The sequence below is a fragment of the Halichoerus grypus genome, chromosome 6, assembly GCF_964656455.1.
Source record: "Halichoerus grypus chromosome 6, mHalGry1.hap1.1, whole genome shotgun sequence".
Classification (NCBI taxonomy): domain Eukaryota; kingdom Metazoa; phylum Chordata; class Mammalia; order Carnivora; family Phocidae; genus Halichoerus; species Halichoerus grypus.
The window spans coordinates 122,559,464-122,581,932 of record NC_135717.1 but is presented as its reverse complement, the minus strand read 5'-3'; the positions used below and the strand labels follow the sequence as shown (position 1 = coordinate 122,581,932).

The window sequence follows — 22,469 nt, the reverse complement described above, 5'->3', positions numbered from 1 at the left end:
GGCTTTTTTGGGGGTTTTTTTTGTTTGTTTTTGTTTTTTAAGAAACTTATGAATTTTGTTCAGGGAGGAATTAGTTAATTCATCTAAATTCAATCATGGAATTTAGGACTGTTGAGAATTTATTTTACCAGTGCTCAGGAATATCACACTTGTGTTTTGCTAATAGTATCTTGAGGTCACCGAGAGTAGTTGTTTTTTTAAGCTGATGCCTTATACTGTAGTTGAGTTTCAGAATCAGACCAATATGGAGGATGCAATTTTCTTCAAATGAGCCTTTGAATAAGTAGCCAGGCCGGTTTGGGGATTTGTGTGATACAGAAAGCACATCTGCAACATGTCTTCTCTGTTGACACACTTTTAATTCTTATTTATACAGGGTGTGCTATTCAGCTGTCTTTTTGCCAGTCATCATTTTGTCTACCCAGAGTTTCACGTATAATGTTATCGGGGTCATTTTACTCTGTTTCAGAATAAATTTGATTCCAAATTACCTACTTCTGCTGTAGTATTTTAACCTTTAGTTTGGAAATGAATATTCATCAGAGAGATAAATGGATTGATTAAGGAAATTTGAAAACCACAATATGTTTTTGAGAATGTGATGGGGTGTAAGATAGTTTATAGGCTTCCACTGAGTTCTTAGGAATTGATAGGATTGACTCATGCAAGACTCAAGGGAGTTGGGGATAAAAACATGAGACATGCAGGGACGCCTGGGTGGCTCAGTCGGTTAAGCAACTGACTTCTACTCGGGTCATGGTCTCAGGGTCCTGGGATTGAGCCCCACATTGAGCCCCGAGCCCTGCACTGGGCTCTGTGCTCAGCTAGGAGTCTGCTTGTCTCTCTCCCTCTGCTGCCCCTCCAGCCCCCCTCTCATGCTTTCTCTCTCAAATAAACAAATAAAATCTTAAAAAAACAAAAACAAAACAAAACAAAAAAACCATGAGACATGCAGAAAGGGACCTATTTCCTAAACTATTCTTTTAGATTTTTTTTCTACTAGATCCCATCCTATTCGAATCTTAAAGCAAGAGCTTCAGTATAATGTAGCTAATTGAATTATCCTCTCTGGTAAGATTATATATGAAATTACTGAGTATTATTAGTATCCCTCTGCAAGCAGGTGAGGAAGCAGAGTTGAAGAGAGCAGAAAAGTCCTCATATTAAAGGCATACTCTAATGTTTTCAATTTCATTTTTAAGGAAACTTCTGAAATTATAGGAAACAGCTAAGTAAAGTAGTCGTATATAAATAAATCATTTTCTGATTATACCAGGCTTGCTAGCATACTATATGGATGTGGGGGTGTCAGATAACCGCTCTGTACTTGTTTTTTTAGGTAATGGTTTATTTTAAATTTTTTTGAAGTTTTTTTTTTTTTAAAGATTTTATTTATTTATTAGAGAGAGAGCATGAGCAGGGGGAGGGGCAGAGGGAGAGGGAGAAGCAGACTCCCTGCTGAGTGTAGAGCCCCATGAGGGGCTTGATCCCAGGACCCCGAGGTCATGACCTGAGCTGAAGTCAGACCCTTAACCGACAGGAGCCACCCAGGCACTCCTGTAGTTAATGGTTTACTAACAAATACTTATTTGTTGTGCCAGGACCTGTCTGAGAGTAAGGGACATAGCAGTGAAGAAAAAGGAAAAATCCCTGACCTTATAGAACTTACATTTTTTCCCCAGTTTTATTGAGATATAATTGATGTACAGCTTGGTTTAAGTTTAAGGTGTATCACATAGTGACTTTACATACATATATTGAGAAATGATTACCACAATAAGTTTAGTTAGCATTCATCTTCCTATATAATTACAGAAAATAAAGCTTACATTTTAATGGGAGAAATGGTTGTAAGAAAAATAACAACCAATACTATCAGACCTCCATGGAATCAATGACAGAAATCCCTAAAATGAGACCCACAAATGGCTGTTTTATTGTACTTTTTCTGAAATTGGCCCTACTTTTTGCCCTTTTGGTCCCTTTTTTGCCCATACTAGGGAGAAGAGTGATGGCAGAGCATATAGTAATAGCTTCAGTTTCTCTCAGATTTGCTGTTCATCAGGCACCCTGCAAAATTATTTTGAAAATTATTTCATCACATTAAAATCTATGAAGGAGATTATTATTATTTTTTTTTTTAAAGATTTTATTTATTTGTTTGACAGAGAGATAGACAGAAGAGCACAAGCAGAGGGAGTGGCAGAGGGAGAGGGAGAAGCAGGCTCTGCACTGAGCAGGGAACCCGATGCGAGACTCGATCCCAGGACCCTGAGATCATGACCTGAGCCGAAGGCAGACGCTTAACCATCTGAGCCACCCAGGCGCCCTGAAGGAGATTATTTTATGGGTCAGTAAAGTGAAGTTTACAGAGGTGGTTACAAATCAGATCACATTAAAAAAAAAACAACACAAAACAAAAACAAAAGCAAACTAATCAGATCACATAGCTGGTATATGATAGGACTAGGTAGGCCTGCTCCTAACAATTTCAGGGCAAGAGCATGAATGGAAGCACAATTTCTGTATATCTATATATTTAAGTTATAAGTCAAGATTTAAAAAACTGTTAAGAGAAAAATGTCCCCTACTTCTTAGACATATGTTTTCCTAGTGACCTAGAAGGCCAGAATTCTCGGACTCCTCAAAGTTCTGAGACAGGATGGGATAGTGCGGGGATACCCTCTAAGTCTAGTCTCCATCCTCACCCTCTCATCATCTGTCCCTTGGCCATGATTCAGACCATGGAATGTGTACAACAGTGGGTATTGTCTATGGCAGGACAGAGTTTGAGAGGAGATCCACTGAAGTCCTTGGAAGTGGGCTCAGAACTGCTTGGGCAGGGAATTCTGGGATCCAGACCATAGTTGGGGGGTGGTAGAGTCAGGGGCTTCAGGTAGATATGTCCACTTGGTCCCATGAACATCTAGCCCTAAAGGGATAGGCAGGTCAGAAGAGGGTTAGAGTGGATCTGTCCCAGAGTAGTGTTCCTTTACTATAACCAAGGGTGGTACTAGCACCAGGACTCAACTCCAGGTCTATCTGACCATACTGTCTGTTGTCAACAGTAAGAAAGCCTGGATTTACAGAGAGAGGAAGTGTTGGCTTACTGTCTGTTGAGTGGAGCAGGGATGGAAAACAGCTGATCTGACCACATTATGTCATGCCTGGAGAAGTGCTTTAGGATGGACCATCTTTTAAATGAGCCAGTCTTTTGAAAATGTTATTTATTGTTTACACTTAGAAACTAGAGAATTTAAGAATTGAAAAAAAGTCTTCATCTTATTACAAGTGCATTCTGGTCTTTGTGTAGTTTAAGTTGAATGGCACAGTTATGAGGAGACATGGCCTATTTTTCTTCTAAAAAAAGGTGAGGCATAAGCATTTTCGTCTATTTATGTAATGGTCTGTAGTTTATACTGAACAAGAATTTCTTCAGTCCTGTTTTACTTAGTTAGGATAAAGCAGTATATAAAAGAACCAGATTATGGTTTATTTGGTATTTTATATCACACATTATAGGTAGTGTAGGCATCATTGTATGGTCTTAAAATTTTCAGTTTTCTGAAATTGATCTCGAGCATATGAAGAGACTGGCTGTGGGGAAATGCAGTTTGGATATAGAATATTATTTCTTCATTACATACATTGTTGAGTATTTAGAGTACATCTGGGTTCTGGTCATTCTTATGGTCCTCAAGACACCAGTCTTAAGATTGACAGTCCAGCCACACTATTTGTCAGATGTCCCACTTGAAGCACTCTTGAGTACGTTGAAACCTTCACCATCTACATGAACCCAGGATCTTGGACTGTCTTCATCTAATTACAGACTCAATCAATTCTGTCAGACGCAGAATTTAAGTCTGGTGAGAACAGGGGTGGCTGGGTGGCTCAGTCAGTTGGGCATCTGCCTTTGGCCCAGGTCATGATCCCAGGGTCCTGGGATTAAGCCCCACGTCCGGCTCCCTCCTTGGCAGGGAGTCTGCTTCTCCTTCTCTCTCTGCCCCTCCTCGTGCTCTCTCGCTCACTCTTTCTTAAATAAATAAAATCTTTAAAAATAAATAAATAAATCTGGTGAGAACATAATCATGGTTTCTGTTCAGTGTTCAAGCTACTCTTTTTATTAACAGGTGAGAATCTTGTGTTTGCATGTATTGCATGATTGGATCTGTTCAAGGTGAAAAAAGGAATAGAAAAATCTTGAGTGCTATGTACCCTTGATACTAGAGGCATAATTAGTAAGTAAAAGTCCAAATTGATTTTATTTTATTTTTTTTTTTTTAAAGATTTTTTTTTTTATTTATTTGACAGAGCGAGAGAGGGAACACAAGCAGGGGGAGTGGGAGAGGGAGAAGCAGGCTTCATGCTGAGCAGGGAGCCCGATGTGGGGCTAAATCCCAGGACTCTGGGATCATGACCTGAGCTGAAGGCAGATGCTTAACGACTGAGCCACCCAGGCGCCCCAAGTCCAAATTGATTTTAGACCTAGAACTTGGTGGTACAGAAAATAGAATTTTAACCTCCTTCTAATTTTTTTCAGATTTTATTTATTTATTTATTTATTTTAGAAAGAGAGCACGCACAGGGGAAGGGGCAGAGGGAAAGGGAGAGAATCTCCAGCAGACTCCATGCTGAGCACAGAGCCTGATTTGTGCTCAGTCTCACGACCCTGAGATCACAACCTGAGCCAGAACCAAGAGTCATACGCTTAACTGACTGAGCCACCCAGGCGCCCCAACCTCATAATTTTTTCTGAAGAACATGTCTTCCCTGTGTCATTTTGATATGCTTTTTCTGTGATATCTACTATTGCCAAATAGTGCTATTGCTTATTAGTTCTCATTACCAAATTTGCCAAGTTCCTGAAAAATACTTGTTTTTTTAAAAAAGCACACTAGAATTCTGGCATCCATTTTGAGTAGCAGTTTCAGCAGCATCCTGTACTGCAAGGGCTCGGGAATTTGTTGACATAAATCCATTTTCTCTGACTCCTGATTCCCCTACCTAGGTTCTGTAGCCTATGGTCTATTTTTAAATCCTCCTGCTATGCTCTGTATGCAGCAGTTCTTTTCCTGAATTATTTATCATTGTTTGGAGCCGAATGGAGCAGTATGTTTTTCACCACTGCTCATTAGAACTCACATGTCTGTCTTCAGCTTGGTTGACAGATTTGGTTCATGTTAAATCCCACTGGTCCATTCTGGGAAGGCTGTAAGGCAGGGAACAGGCCACAATCTGTGATATCATGTAAGAGCATTCAGACTTTTTTGGTTATTGTTATTTTGTTTTGGCATCAGTGGGAAAGATAGAAGCTATCCCCTGTTCTTTGCTTAGAGTCTACTCAGAGATTGTGTTATGCTGATTTTTGTGATAATGTTTATTTTATGTTCTTATGGTAATTGTTGCATTTTTAGGAGAGATGAGGGAAGAATCCCTATGAAAAGCACAGCATTAAATCAAGATTCAGTTTCATTATAAATATAATCCAGATACTTGGGGGCACTAAAAATCTCTGGTCTTGGGATATGGGGCATTTGTTTATTTTGTTTGGGAATTTTTCTTCTCATTGCCTGTTCTCTCACCTTCTTACAGACTGTAGGCTTGGAAGAAGGATGGCAAAATCTAAAATTGAGGCAATTATTTTGAATGATATTTCTTCTCTTCTCTGTTTTCTGGTGCATCAGAACTGATGTTTCTCTTTTGTCTTCATCCTGTGTTTTTTTTCCTTGCATCCTGTCTTTCATGAAAATATTTTTCTTGACATTGCTTTTTTTCCTCTTTGATAGATGAGTACACCACTTCTTGTGTGTTCCTTACTTTTAAAAATATTTTCCATGGGGTGCCTGGGTGGCTCAGTTGGTTGAATGCCCGACTGATTTTTGGCTGAGGTTGTGATCCTAGGGTGTGGGATTGAGCCCCAGGTCGAGCTCTGCACTGAGTGTGGAGTCTGCTTGGGACATGCTATCTCTCTGTCTCTCTCAAATAGATAAATCTTTAAAAAATATATATTTTCCCTTTTCACATCACTATATGTAGAAGGGGGATGGCTGTCAATCATTTGGGCACTGGGGAAGAAAAACCATGTTTGTCCCCCCTAACCCTGTTAGCCATCACTGAGTTTGCTTGTACCTTGAAGAAAAAAAAAAAAGTAATGGTATAGATTTGAGTCCTATTCTTGCACCAGTGATGAAATACCTTTTTTTAAAAAAGATTTTATTTATTTATTTTAGAGAGAGAGAGCACGAGCAGGGGGAGGAGCAGCAGGGGAGAGGGAGGCAGAGGGAGAGAATCTCAAGCAGACTCTGCACTGGGCAGGGAGCCTGACTCAGGGCTTGATCCATGACCCTGAGATCATGACCTGAGCCAAAATCCGATGCTCAACTGAATGAGCCAGCCAGGGGACCCTGAAATACTTCTATATTCTGAACCAGAACAAGGTTTTTGGCCTCTTTTGCTACTTTTGGTCAGTACTACTGGCTGAGAAACTGGCCTCACTGCTCAGTGATTCCAGTTATTATCATCATTATCATTTCAGTCCCCTGTGATACTGGCTCTCAGTTGCATAAATCCCACATTTTTCAGCAGGACCTTAGGACAGCCCCACTCACTGACTATTCTGATAGTTCATTAAACTCATTTCTTTGGACTGAGTCAGCCAAGTTGAACTAGACTAAATATACTATCTTTCCCTTGTGCTTTTGCTCTCCCTCAAGTTATCTTCAACTCTCTTTGCCAATACATTTCCACCTTCCTTGAAAAATCCAGGGCAGAATTAACATTGTTTAGGAAACTGTCCATGACTCAAGCTACCCAGCTCTTATAAATTTGTACTCTTAATTTTTGTATTTTTGAGGCTTCTATTTTCTTTTTATTTATTTATTTATTTGAGAGAGAGAAAGAGAGCATGCATGTGTGCAAGAGCGGGGAGGGGCAGAGGGAGAGGGAGAAGAGAAAGAATCTCAAGCAGACTCCCCGTTGAGCGTGGAGCCCCTTGTGCAGCTTGATCTCATGACCCTGAGATCATGACCTGAGCTGAAATCAGGAGTCGGGCACTCAACCGGCCTTAGCCACCCAGGCGTCCTGAACCTTCTGTTTTCAAGTTGCTGATGATTTAAAACACAATCCCTGCGTTCAAGGAGGTCTAATCTTAGAGGAAAATCAGAGGTAAATGGACTTGTTTTTCTCATTATTTTGAATTTCTGTTGGTTTTTAATTTCACATATGTATCTTTAAATTACTGATTTAAATTGTAAGGGCAAGAACAATCATTTTCCTTTCCTTTTTTTTTTTTTTTTTAAGGATTTTATTTATTTATTTGAGATAGAGTGCATGAGAGGAGGGGGAGGGGGTGGAGGGGTGGAGGGGGAGAAGCAGGCTCTCCACTGAGCAGGGAGCCTGACGAGGGGCTTGATCCCAGGACGCTGGGATCATGACCTGAGCCGAAGGCAAACGCTTAACCGACTGAGCCACCCAGGCGCCCCCAATTATCTTCCTTTCTGTGAAATCTTTGAACTGTTTCTACTGCTCTTGGCACATGGTAGTCAGCTACCTGCCTTACCAGAAGGCTGACTCATTGGATAATAGGATATCAGTGTAGGGAAAGAGGGATCCTAAGTATTGGGGATTCTCTATTTTGTATATTTTAGAATGGTAAGAATACTAATACTTTATAGTCTTACTTGGAATTATACTTTGGAGACTAAAATGACACAGACTAAAAATTGAAAATCCAGAAAGACATACTTGGTTTCTGAAATAACCATCCAAATTTTGTCTGCCTAACAAAGTTAGAGCATATTTATTATTGGCATGCTGGGAGGATGGTTTACTTGAGCAGAAGTCTATCCCTGACTGTCTGATGGTGGTGTTGTGCATCCTTAATAAATTTGAGTTCACCTTAGTTTACTGTAAAAGTCTTGACATTCAGAACCAAAATTGCATATTATCTGCTGGGCTGTTAACCTCCATTTCCAACCCCCCATGACATTGTATATTAGAGTTGAGTTTATCTTAGAGATCTTAATTCAGATCTAGACCTTTAAGAGTAGAGTTATGTTTCATTTTTCTGACATTTTTTAGATTACTTGGTAGTGTTAAGGTAGGGGTAGATAGCATGAACGTTCTTGAGGGAAGGCTAGGAGGAATGCTACTTGAGACTACTTATTTGCCCAATCCTTTTGTATGAAATCAGTCTCCTGGCCACTTGTATTGCCTTCTTTGCTCCTCCTCAGCCATACCCCTGAATCTTCAGTCCTAGTGCTGCTGACTGTGCAAACGTAGGAAACAGTCCCTAAATCCAGCTTTACTTCTGGCACCATTGTAGAGTTTGAGGGTCCCCCAGACCACCTTTGGGTTCAGTACTTTGCTAGAAGGATTTATAGAACTCAATAAAAGCTGTTACACTCAAAGTTACAGTTTATTTCAAGCAAAAGGATACAGATTAAAATCAGCCAACAGAATAGATGCATGAGGCAGAGTCTAGCAGGGTTCCAAATGCTCAGCTTCTGTTTGTCCTCTCCTAGTGGAGTCAGGGACAGCGTTAACTCTGCCTGGCAGTGGTGTGTGACAATACACATAGAGTACTGCCAACCAGAGAAGCTCACCCGAGGCTTGGTGTCAAGTTTTTTTTGGGACTCCATCATGTAGATATGTTTGATTGCCAACGTAGCTGACCTCAGTCTCTAACCCCTCCTGAAGTTGTGCTGATCCTGTGTGACTCATAGTCCCCACTATAAATCACATTGTTAGACCCTCTGGCACAGCTCAAAGCCCTCAGTAAACAAAAACTTTTAACAACAGGCATTTCTGCAGTTTAGGTTTACTTCCAGGGAGCTGAGGGCAAAGACCAGACCTGTCTTTGGCCAAGGTTAAGTCCTTTATTACACACTGTGCTAGTTCAATCTTTGGCCCCAACTAAGAGGAAGGGAAAGGGAACTAATTTAAATTTTTTTGAGCCATGCAAATTTGTTTTTTGATCAGAAAGTTTAATATGTATAAATTGATTTTTTTTTTTTTTAAATGGAGATCCAAGTTGATAATGCTCCTAGGCACCTGAGAGAAGCAAACTCAGATCATCCCTGGTGGAACATACCTCAATCCTAGCTTCAGAGAATTCCTAAAGATAGATTGCCAACAAATAAGAGCTAATAAGAGTAATATAATAATATCTCAAGTCATTACAAACAAAAATCAGCAGAAACAAGTGATTCAGACCCACAGAAATAAAAATAATAATAATTCAAAGTTAAAAACTCAGTGGAAGGGAACTTACAGTTCTGGTCATGGTGGAGGAGCAAGAAGTTGATTTATGCCTCTGCCTTAAACAAATAAAAAAAAATGAATAACTGGACAAAATATATATATATTTTTTTTTTTTTTTTTTTTAAAGATTTTATTTATTTATTCATGAGAGACACAGAGAGAGAGAGGCAGAGGGAGAAGCAGGCTCCCAAGGAGCAGGGAGCCCGATGTGGGACTCGATCCCAGGACCCTGAGATCATGACCTGAGCCGAAGGCAGACGCTTAACCATCTGAGCCACCCAGGCGCCCCTGGACAAAATATATTTTTAAAACTGTTTTAGACATTGGACAAAGGGTAGTGCAGCAGACCAGTGAAACCTCAGAGAAGGGAAACAAGTTGATCACTGTGATGGCCCCATCTGATGAAAGTTTCTAGACATTTGGATGAGAAGAGATACCTAAACAGAGCTGGCAGTCTCCCACATTTGAGGAGACAGAAGTAAAAGCTCAGAGAAGCCAGATCAGCTAGAATTTGTGGGCAGAGTATTTGACAGAAGAAAGCTTCACACAAAAAAGAGAGAGCTCCAGAAATTTGTAGAAGTTTACCCTAAATCTGAACTGTCCAGTACAGTAGCTACTAACCTCGTGTGGATATTTAAAAATTCAGTTCTTCAGTTGCACTGATACATTTTGAATGCTCAGTTGCCACAATTTCATCATTGCAGAAAGTTCTATTGGATTTTACCATCTTAGACTTGTTAGTTGAGTGCTAATCAGTTTATGAATAGTGAAGAAATTAACCCAAGGCCAGAAAAAGACCACTAGAAAGCATTAGGCAGAACAGTCCCTGGAATACAGGGCCACAAATATGTTGTGTTTCTACTAACCAGAGCAGAAACACCTTCTAACACCTGGGACATTGAATGGAGGCCTTAGAAGGGCGTAGCCTCAGTAAAGCAGTCAAATTAGCCCTAATCTAAAGGATTTACCTTGGATTTGCCTAACAGCATAAAAGCAAGCCTCAGAAAGATGAAATTGCTTCTAAGTCAGGAATTCCTAAAACAAAGCTCAAAATTAAAGACAAAAAAAAAAAAACACCAGCCAAGAATGCAAAATTGACGACATTTGGCATCCAATCACAAATTATCAGGCATATAAAAGAAGCACAGAATACAGTTTATATGGAGGAGAAAAACCAGTCAATAGAAGTAGGCCTAGAAATTACACAGATGATAGAATTAGTGGACAAGGACATTGTAACAGTTACAACTGTTCCAAATGTTCAAAGAACTGAAAGAAAGATTGAGCTTTTAAGTAGAGACATGGAAGATATAAAAATGACCCAAATCAAACCTCCAGGGACAACTGGGTGGCTCAGTCAGTTAAGCGTCTGCCTTTGGCTCAGGTCATGATTCCAGGGTCCTGGGATCTGGGATCAAGTTCCACATCAGGCTTCCTGCTCAGCGGGACAAAAAAAAGAAAAGAGAAAAGACACATCCAAAATGAAATATAAGTGGGGTACCTGGCCAACTCGGTAGAGCATGTGACTCTTGATCTTGGGGTTGTGAGTCAAGCCCCACATTGGGTATTGAGCTTACTTAAAAAAAAAAAATTAGTAAAACAAAATGAAATATAAGAAAAAGATTGAAAATATAAATATGCAGTGATAAGTAAATAATAAGTAAACAGTGGGACAACATCAAGCAGTCTTAAGAATACAAGTAATTGGAGTCTCAGGAATATAGGGGTGGGGACAGCAAAAAATATTTGAAGAAATAATGGCTGAATATTTTCTAAATTTAATGAAAACTGTAAACTCATAGATCCAAAAAGCTCATTTAAGATTTTTTCTTCATCACTGGTTTTAAGCAATTTGATTATGATATGCTTTGGTGTAGTTCTCTTCATGACTTTTTCTGTTTTAGGTTCCTTGAGATGCTTAGATCCATGAGAATCCAAAAAGAACAGTCATGAAGAGAGCTATACCAAGATTCATCTTAATCAAATTGCCTCAAACTAGTGAAAAAAGAGGAAGTCCCCAAAGGAGACAGAGAAAAGAACCTACATTATATACAGAGGGATTATGGTCTGAATTGTGTCCCCCCAAATTTGTATGTTGAAATCCTAACCCCCAGTTATCTCAGAATGTGACTGTACATGGAGAAAGGTCTTTAAAGCGATGATTAATGTTAAGGGGGAGCCTGGCTGGCTTAGTAGAGCGTGTGACTCTTGATCTTGAGGTTATAGGTTTGAGCCCTCTTTTGGATGTAGAAATTACTTTAAAAAAGAAAATCTTTTAAAAAATGAAGCTGTTAGGGTGGGCCCTAATCTGGATTGGATTATAAGGACTAGTGTCCTTATAAGAAGAAGAAATGTGAAAACATAAAGGGACAACAGGGGCATGAGTGTATAGAGACAAAACCACATGAAGACCCAGTGAGAAGGTGGCCATCTGCAGGCCAAGGAGAGAGGCATCAGGAGAAACCAAACCTGTCAACACTTTGATCATGGACTTCTAACCTCCAGACTGTGAGAAAGTAGATTTTTGTTGTTTAAGCCATCTCATCTGTGGTATTTTGTTATGGCAGCCCTGACTAATACACAAGGTAAGAATTACGGCAAACTTTTCATTAGAATCATTGCAAGTCAGAAGTTACTAGAGTGGTAACATTAAAGTGCTAAATGAAAAAGCCTATAAACGTAGAATTGTATATGCAGTGAAAAATGCCTTTAAAAAATTGAAGAGGGGGGCGACTGGGTGGCTCAGTCATTGGGTATCTGCTTCGGCTCAGGTCATGATCTCAGGGTCCTGGGATCGAGCCCCGCATCAGGCTCCCTACTCAGCCAGGAAGCCCGCTTCTCCCTCTCCCACTCCCCCTGCTTGTGTTCCTTCTCTCACTGTGTCTCTTTCTGTGGAATAAATATATAAAATCTTTAAAAAAAAATTGAAGAGGAAAATGTGCAGAATGGGCAAATCTCTAGGGTCAGAAAGTACATTTATGGTTGCTTATGACTGAGGATTGGGAGAAAATGGGGAGTTATTGCTAATAGGTATAGGGTATCTTTTAGGGGTGATGAAAATGTTCTAAAATTGATTTTGGTGGTGGAAGCACAACTCTGAATACACTAAAAGCCAGTGAATTGTGGACTTCAAATGGGTGAATTATATGGTATATGAATTTTATCACAGTAAAAATAATAAAGATGAAATAAAGCTTTTTAAAATATACAAGAGCTAATAGAATTAGTCACCATCAAGCTATGACTACAAGAAATGTTAATTGCAGGAGAAAATTATATCAGATGGAAACTTAGATCTACATTAAAGAAATGAAGAGAATCAGAAATCTATATAGAGGGGCACCTGGGTGGTGCAGTTGGTTAAGCATTAAGCTTTTGCTGTTGGTTCAGGTCATGATCTCAGGGTTGTGAGATCAAGTCTGGAGTCAGGCTCTGCACTCAGCATGGAGTCTGCTTAAGATTCTCTCTCTCTCCCTCTGCCCCACTCCTCTCTAAAATAAATAAATAAATCTTAAAAAAAAAGTCTATATAGAAACTATTACTAGTTCTTTTATCCGGAAAAAGCCATTTAAAAAGATAACTGTTTAAAACAAAAATAATAAAACTGTATTGTGGGATTTATAAGATGTGTAGAAGTAAGATGTATGACAACAATTGCCCAGAAGGTTGGGAGAGGTAAAATGGAAGTATACTATTCTAAAGTTCTTTTTAAAATTTAATTTAATTTTTATTTTTTTTAAGATTCTATTTATTTATTTGAGAGGGAGAGAGCACGAGCAGTGGGGAGGGACAGACATAGAGAGATAAGCAGACTCCCTGCTGAGCAGGGAGCTGGATGTGGGGCTTGATCCCAGGACCCTGAGATTATGACCTGAGCCGAAGGCAGTTGCTTAACCGATTGAGCCACCCAGGCGCCCCATTCTAAAGTTCTTACAATGTATGCAAAATGGTATATTATTTGAAGATAGACTGTGATATGTTAAAGATTTATACCTTAAATCCTAAAGAAACCACTTAAAAAAAAAAGCAAAGAGGTATAATTAATAAGCCCATGAAAGGAGATAATTGAATCATAAAATGCTTAATTAATCTAAAAGACATCCAAAAAGGGTAAGATGAACAGATTGGACAAGTAGAAATCAAATAGCAAGATGGTTGACTTAAATCCAGCCATATAAATAATCACATTAAATGCAAATGATCTAAACACTGCAATTAATAGGTGAAAATTGTCAGATTGCACTTAAAAGCAAGACCTAGTTATGGTGCTATTTACAAGAAACCCACATTAAGTACATTTAAAGACACAGCTAGACTAAAAGTACAAGGATGGAAAAAGATATACTATGGGAACACTAATCAGAAGAAAGGAGGAGTTACTATATTAATATTAGACAAAGTAGATTTCACAGTAAGGGATAGTACCATGGATATGGAGAGTGATTTCATGATGAAAATGGGGTCAGTTCTTTAAGAAGACTAACAATCATAAATGTTTATGCATTTAATAACAGAACTTCAAGATTTATGAAGCAAAAAGTAATAAAACTGAGGGCGCCTGGGTGGCTCAGTTGGTTAAGCAACTGCCTTCGGCTCAGGTCATGATCCTGGAGTCCCTGGATCGAGTCCCGCATCGGGCTCCCTGCTCGGCAGGGAGTCTGCTTCTCCCTCTGACCCTCCCCCCTCTCATGTGCTCTCTCTCATTCTCTCTCTCTCAAATAAATAAATAAAATCTTAAAAAAAAAAGTAATAAAACTGAAAGAAATAGAGAACTCAGTATAGTTGGAGATCTCAACAGTACTTTCTCAATATTTGATTGAACACTTAGACAAAAAAAACAGTAAATAACTTGACCTTGTTGACATTTGCTGACCACTCTACCCAACAATGGTATGATAGTATTCTTTGCTAGTGTTCATAGAATATTAACCAAGATAGACCATATTCTGGGCCATAAAAGAAATTTCAATAAGTTTAAATTTTACAGTTTTTTTTTTAAGATTTTATTTATTTATTTGACAGAGAGAGACAGTGAGAGAGGGAACACAAGCAGGGGGAGTGGGAGAGGGAGAGGCAGGCTTCCTGCCAAGCAGGGAGCCCGATGTGGGGCTCGATCCCCGGATCCTGGGATCATGTCCTGAGCCGAAGGCAGATGCTTAATGACTGAGCCACCCAGGCACCTTACAAAGTATGTTCTTTTATCATAAAGGGATTACATTAGTAATCAGTAACAGAAGAATATCTGAAAACTCCAAAATATTTGGAAATTAAACATAATCTGTATTAGACATCGGTCAAAGAATAAGAAAATTTTAGAAAATTAGAAAATTTTTTTAAAGAATGAAAATGAGAACATGACATAGCAGAACTTGTGGGATTCAGTTAATGCAGTACTTAAAAGGAAATTTATAACATTATAAAGGAAATTTAGAACATTAAATGCATATATTATAAGTAGAAAGATTTCAAATTATTGACCTAAGCTTCCATTTTAAGAAATGAGACAAAGAAAAGGGAACTTAAGTCCACATAAGCAGAGGAAAGGGAACTGTGAAGATCAGAGCAAAAATCATTGAATTAAGAAGCAGAAAAATAGTAGATATTATCAGTGAAACCAAAAGCTGATTTCTTTCTTTCTTTCTCTCTCTTTCCTTTTTTTTTTTTTTAAGATTTTATTTATTTATTTGACAGAGAGAGAGAGAGAGCATAAGCGGGGGAGTGGCAGAGGGAGAGGGAGAAGCAGGCTTCCCGCTGAGCAGGGAGCCTGACACGGGGCTTGATCCGAGGACTCCGGGATCATGACCCCAGCCGAAGGCAGACACTCAACCAACTGAGCCACCCAGGAGTCCCATCTTTCTCTGTTTCTTCCTCTTTCTCTCTCTCCCTCCTTTCCTCCCTAAGCTTTACACCCAACATGGGACTTGAACTCACGACTCCCCCCTGCCCCCCAAGAGTCTCATGCTTTACTGACTGAGCCAACTAGGTGCCCCACAAAGCTGGTTCTTTAAAATGATTAACAAAATTGATGAACTTTTAGCCAGGTTTAGACAAGGAAGAGAGAATACATTACTGGTATCAGGAATGAGAAATAGGACATGAGTGATGATTCTACAGCCATTATAAAGATAAGTACCACAAACCATTCTATGCCAGTAAATTTGACAATTTACATTAAATGCACAAGCTCTTTGAAAGACACAAACTGATAAAGCTCAATCAAAAAGAAACAGATAACCAGAGTAGGTCTATATCTATTAGATAAATTGAATTGTAGTTTAAAACTTTCTACAGAGGAAACTCCAGGCTCAGATGGCTTCACTGCTGAAGTCTACCAACAGTTTAAGGAAGAATTAATGTACCATTTTTACATAAACTTTTGAAGAACTTAGAAGAGGAGGGAACACTTCCCCACTCATTTTATGAGCCCAACCTTACCCTGACACCAAAACCAAAGACATAAGAAAATGACATGCTAATATTTAGTATGAACACAGATGCAAAAATCTTTAACAAAATTTTAGTAAATTGAAATCATTAATTTCTTTTTTTTTTTTTTTAGATTTTATTCATTTATTTGAGAGAGAGAGACAGAGATAGTAAGAGCACAAGTGGGGAGGAGAGGGAGAAGCAGACTCCCTGCAGAGCAAGGAGCCTGATGCGGGACTCGATCCCAGGACCCTGGGACCATGACCTGAGCCGATGGCAGACGCTTAACCGACTGAGCCACCCAGGCACCCTGAAATCAGTAATTTCTATAAAAGACAATACATCATGACCAAGTAGGGTTTATCTCAACAATTCAAGGTTGGTTCAGCTTTCAAAATTCAAACAGTGTAATTCACACGTATTAACAGACTAGAAAAGAAAGTAACATGATTATCTCAAGGCATTTAAGTGGGGAAAGGAAAACTTTAATAAGTGGTCCTTAATCAGATAAACATTATAAAGGAAGAAAAGTCTTTTTTCCTTCTATTCTAGGTTCCCAGCTGGGTCTCTGTAACAAGACAGATTAACAAGAGAAAACAAGTTTATTGACATATATATTTCATATTTATATATATATGAGAGAAATGCCTGGATGAGTAACTCAAAGGTCTGGTTAAAAGTTAGGTTATATAGGGTGCTTGGGTGGTCAGATGGTTGAGCATCTGCCTTCGGCTCAGCTCATGATCTTGAGGTCCTGGGATCGATCCCCACGTTGGGCTCCCAGCTCAGCAGGGGGTTTGCTTTTCCCTCTCCCTCTGGCTCTCCCCCTGCTTGTGCTCGGTCTCTCTCTCTCTCAAATGAATAAATAAAATCTTAAAAAAAAAAATAAAGTTATATAGGTAGCATCCTAACAAATTTTTAGAGAAGTGATAAGACAAAGGAAAAAGACCTTGAGTGTCTAGGGGTGGCAAATTGTGGGAAGGCAATATATGTGAAACTAATGGTAGATAAAGACTAGCTAGTAAAGTTTGTTATGTAGAACCCTCTGGTGCCATCTCCAGGCTGATAAGGTTTGTCTCCTATGATTAACTTTTGTCCTTACTGGTGAAGAGGGAAGGAGGATACCTTTGTAAATTTATGTCCTGCTTTCAGGCAAATAGAGGGAGGGCAGAGAGCTTTTCTTTTATCTGCTTCTTAATTTCATTCTGCTCAAAATAATCCTATGCCAAAGTGGCATATGTGAGGTGGCAAATTCTGCTATCCTTCACCACATTAAAAAAACAACAAAAAAACCTCCAACCTTACTTCACATCATCAAAAATTAACTCAGATGGATCATGGACTTATATGTAAGGGCTAAAATTAAATTCTAGAAGAAAACGTCTGAGAAAATCATTGTGATCATAGATTAGAGAAAGATTTCATAAGTTAAACACAAAAAGCACAAAGTATAAAAGAAAAAAAATGATTTCATCAAAATAAAATTTCTCTTTTAAAGACAGAGTAGGGGTGCCTGGTTGGCTCAGTTGGTGGAGCATGTGACTGTTGATCTCAGGGTCATGAGTTCAAGCCCCATGTTGGGCATAGAGCTTATTCTTAAAAAAAAAAAAGCCTAGCAGAAAATAGAAGTTTAAGAAAATAATTTGAGTGTGGGATATATGAAGAATGCCATAATTCAACAATAAGAAGACAACCCGGTTTAAAAATGGGGAAGAGATGTGAACAGACTCTTCGCTAAAGAAGATATGGGGTTGGCAAAGATGTTCAACATCAGTTATTAGGGAAATGCAAATGAAAACCATAAGGTACCACTACAGAACTATTTAGCATGGCTGATCTTGAAAAAGTGTGATGAAATCAAATGCTAGTGAGGATGTGGAGCAACGGGAGTTCATATATTACTGATAGGAATGTAAGATGGTGAAACCACTTTGAAACAATTTGATTTTTTTTTTTTAATTAAACATACGTTTATCATAATGACAGCCATTTCACCTCTGAAATGGATCCATATGTCCACATCAGGACTTGTACGTGAATGTTTATACCAGCTCTATTTGTAATAGCTAAAAATTGGAAACCCTGATAACTTGGATATTATCAACAGTAAGTAGATAAATAAATTGTGGTTTATTTATACAATGGTGTAGTGCTCAGCAACAAAAATGAACAGTGTATTGGCATACCAGTATGCAGTGTTGTAAAGCTGTAATTTTTAAAATTTTTTAAGATTTTATTTATTTATTTTTGCTAGAGAGAGAGCGCAAGCACGAGCGGGGAGTGAGGGGCAGAGGGAGAAGCAGACTACCCACTGAGCAGGGAGCCCACCGTGGTGCTCTATCCCAGGATCCCAGGATCATGACCCAAGCTGAAGGCAGATGCTTAACGGACTGAGCCACCCAGGCACCCCTTAAATTTTTTTTTTTAAGTTAAAAATTCCTTCATTTTTTATTCCTGGTACAACTACCACAATTTACAGGGCAATATACCTGATGTAATGAAAAAGAAAAAGAAAAAGTTACAACAGATAAAAGACCTCAGGAATGTACATCTAATTGACACTACATTGCATTAATAGCTGCACTTTTTGCAAACTGTGGCTATGACAGTCCTGAACAAGAAGGGTTTCCAGTTTAAGCTGCAGTAACTATTCTGACTATGGATCATCGTTCCTTCTGTGGCAGATTTTTACAGTTCCTCTAATGCATTTAGGACGACTGCCTCAAAGTTACCTGCAGCTTTCCTGACAACTCGCTCTCTCTCCTGCTAAGAACCGTAGCCCTTTTCTTCTGAATTTTTTTAGAACCTTCTGCTACCCATATCCACCACTTCACCACTGGATCCGTAACCACCACTATAGGGACTGCCCAAGCTTCTTCCACCAAAACTGCCCCCCTTCATGGGTCCATAATTTGATTGCTGTTGTCCACTATAATTTCCAAAATCATTATAGTTCCCACCATCACCATAGTTACCACCTCCAAAATTTCCTCCTTCATTGTAACCATCATATCCTCCACCACCACCTCCTATCCGCATCCTTGGTTTCCATATCCTGGTCCACCACCACTGTAGCCTCCTGTACTACTATAACCAGGACCACCACCATAGTTGCCACCATCACCTCCAAATCCATTATATCCGCCATCACCTCCTCCATAACTACCTCTGCTGCCACCACCTCCGCCACCGTAGCCTCCTCTTCCACCGAAGTTTCCTCCATGACCCATGAAGTTGCCAGATCCACCTCCGTGACCTCTTTGTGATCCAGCAGACTGCATTTCTTGTTTAGAAAGGGCCTTTTTCACTTCACAGTTATGCCCGTTAATAGTGTGGTATTTCTGAACAACAATTTTATCAACTGTATCATGATCATCAGAAGTTACAAAAGCAAATCCTCTCTTTTTTCCACTCTGCCTGTCTTTCATAACTTCTGTGGTTTCAATCTTGCCATGCTTTTCAAAGTAATTTCTCAAATTATATTCTTCTGTATCTTCTTTAATACCACCAACAAAAATTTTCTTCACCGTTAGAATCTTCTCTAGAAACACCTCTCTTTGGTTCCACTACATGCCCATCAACCCTGTGTGGTCAGGCAAACATTGCTGCATCCACCTCTTCAACACAAGAGGAAGTCACAAAACCAAAACCCCTGGAACGTTTTGTTTGGGGGTCTCTCATCACCACACAATCTGTAAGTGTACCCCATTTTTCAGATGTTCTCTAAAACTATTATCTGTAGTTTCAAAGCTCAAACTACCAATAAACAGTTCTCTCAGCTGCTCTGGTTCCTTTGGATCATGGCCCTCCATTTTGAGACCGGACTTGCCTCTTCCAACTCGAGTTCAATATGGGACCAAGAGGAGGCGACCCCTTAAATTTTTTTATAGTCTGTTCGGTGTGACCTGGTATTTCCCCATCTTAGTATGCATTTTCCTAATTACTAGTAGAAGATAAGCTTCTTTTATTATTGGCCTTTTGGGTTTCTACTTTCGAGTCTTTGCCAACTTTTCTATTGAGTTATCTTTTTCTTTTTGTTTTATAATTATTTGTATATATCAGGTACCAATTATTTGTCATATATGTATGTTTCAAATAATTTTTTTCCCAATCTATAGCTTTTATTTTATTTTATTTTTTTAAAGATTTTATGATTTTATTTATTTGACAGAGACAGAACCAGCGAAAGCAGGAACACAAGCACGGGGAGCGGGAGAGGGAGAAGCAGGCTTCCCGCTGAGCAGGGAGCCCGATGTGGGACTCAATTCCAGGACTCTGGGATCATGACCTGAGCCGAAGGCAGCCGCTTAACGACTGAGCCACCCAGGCGCCCTATAGCTTATATTTTAACTTCACAATTTTTTTTACAGATTTTTATTTATTAGAGAGAGAGAGAGAGAGAGAGAGAGGGCAGGTGGGAGGGGCAGAGGGAGAGGGAGACACAGACTCCCTGCAGAGCAGGGAGCCTGATGCAGGGCTCATTCCAGGACCCTGTATTTCTTACTGTATAGAAGTTTTAAGTTTTAAATTATAAATTTTAAAGTCATCAAAAGTTACAGTCTTTTTTTATTCTGGTTTCTGCTTCTGGTTCTTATCTAATAAGTCCTTCATTATGCTGAGGTCATAAGAGTCTTGCATATTTGCTTCTGAAATGTTAAGAATTTTCTTTTCAAATGTAGGTTTTTAATCCATATGGAATTTATGTTTGTGTGGGGTTCTGACTTTTTTTCTCTATAGAGAACTAGTTGCTCTAAAACATTTGTTATTGAATATGAATTATGTCTCCTAATGTGATCAAGTTTTTGGATATGTGTGGGTTTGTTCTATGATCTCTATTGTTTTCCATTGGTCTGCTCAATTTCCACATATATTTTTTTTAATAAAAACGAAAGCATTTATTTGGAGTCTCAGAATGGCAGTTTGGGGAAGACACATTTGGGCAGCAACCCAAATAGTCCCCCCTTAGGGAACCCAAAAATCAAGAGTTTATAAAGACAGGGGCGCCTGGGTGGCTCAGTCGTTAAGCGTCTGCCTTTGGCTCAGATTATGATCCCAGGGTCCTGGGATCGAGCCCCGCATCGGGCTCCCTGCTCAGCGGGAAGCTTGCTTCTCCCTCTCCCACTCCCCCTGCTTGTGTTCCCTCTCTCGCTGTCTCTCTCTGTCAAATAAATAAATAAAATCTTAAAAAAAAAAAAGTTTATAAAGACAAAAGGGAATGCTTTTATATATTGTTTACAAAGAATTTCGTTTGATGTTGGCAGAAAACTAATTTTGGCTGAAAATAATTGGTTCTTAAGGCTTTCAGTAAGCAGAATCTCTTTCTGTACCAAGTTGCAGGCGTTTGGGCTGAGTCCTTAGAATATTTACAGTTTGTTTCAATTCAAAGTTCATGGTTCCACCTGGTGAGGACATGATAAGGTCCATCTCCTAAATGGCCAGAAGCTAAGCAGGGTCGGGCCTGGTTAGTACTTGGATGGGAGACCCCCTGGGCCATTTTAAAACCCCTTGACAGAAGCGACCCTGTTTCATTTCACCTTTCATCAAATAATCAGTCAGTATTCATTCCACGTGTCTTAATTACTGTCTAAGAAGCCTCTACTAGTAGGGCAATCTCCACCTGTTCATTTTATTAGACTCCATTGACATTTTTGTTGTAAATTGCATTGAATTTTTAGATTAACATGGAGTGAACTGGCTTTTTTGCAGTATTGAGTCTTATAGCCAGAGGTATTTTCTCTAACTCCATTTGTTTGGGTTTTTAATATCCTTCAGTAGTGTTTTATATAACCTTTTCATTAAAGATCTTTTGTTTGATTTGTCTCTAGGCAGTATTGGTTGTTATTGTATATGGGTTCCCTTTTTCTATTTTTGTTAGAATATAGATACGCTGTTGATTTAATACATTGATTTTCATTTCAGCTGAGCTCTTTTTGCTGCTAAATGGTTAGTCCTTAGATTTTCTTGGATTCTGCAGGGTCATTACTAAATTTAGAACAGTTTTGTCTTGCTTTCTAGTTCTTTTCCTTTTTTGCATCCTACTCCTTTTCTCTAAGCCCTCCAATTTAATATTGAATAGAGGCAGTGATGGTGAGCTTCTTTTTATCATTCCTGACTCTAATGGATATTCTTTTTTCCTGTTAAACTCAGTAATAATAATACTAGCTGCAGCTTATTAAGTTGCATGTTTTGTGCCAGCGATTTGTTTCTAATTTTCGTAATATCTTGCAAGGCACGTCTAGTTATCCCCATTTTATAGGTCAGGTTTAAAGAGGTAGAGCTGTTTGCCAGTTACATGATTAGTGAGTAGAAAGCCAGCAAATCAGTCACTGTTAGTCCTTGTGCTTTACATCAAGGAAAATATCTTAGCGAGTAGTAAAAAGTTGTGCTACAATGAAATACTGACATTTTCTTTATCTGAATTCTGCTTTGTGCTGCAGAAACAGCACATACTCCCTCAATACTCACCATCCACAGACCTTACTTACTGTTTCTTTTTAGTCCTGTTATGAATGAATGCTATTGTGTTTTAGTCTTAATTGTGACTTAGTTCAGAGAATGTCTTATTCACTGCATAAGCAGGTTTACCTGTCAGAATCACCAGCAGCTTCCTTTTCTATATCTCATTTTTGTATTTTTGGACATTTGATGTCGTTTTATTTGCCATCCAGATGTGGGAAATGTCTTGGAAATTTAAAGCCTCATCATCCCCGCTCATGTAAACTATTGAGAAATTTTCTTATGGAAGATTTAAACATAAATACAATAGAGAATAGTCTAAT

General features: G+C 39.0%; 1 protein-coding gene, 1 non-coding gene and 1 pseudogene across 6 annotated transcripts in view; 2 read left to right on the top strand and 1 right to left on the bottom strand.

The window, feature by feature from the left end:
• The window catches only part of R3HDM2 (R3H domain containing 2), a 154,547-nt gene that overhangs the window by 59,007 nt on the left and 73,071 nt on the right, over window positions 1-22,469 (top strand). The gene's annotated exons all lie outside the window — the stretch shown is intronic.
• On the top strand, window positions 17,202-17,274 carry TRNAN-GUU (transfer RNA asparagine (anticodon GUU)). Its single transcript has one exon. It is a non-coding gene; the product is annotated as a tRNA-Asn (tRNA).
• LOC118526595 (heterogeneous nuclear ribonucleoprotein A3 pseudogene) lies at window positions 18,218-19,537 on the bottom strand (annotated as a pseudogene).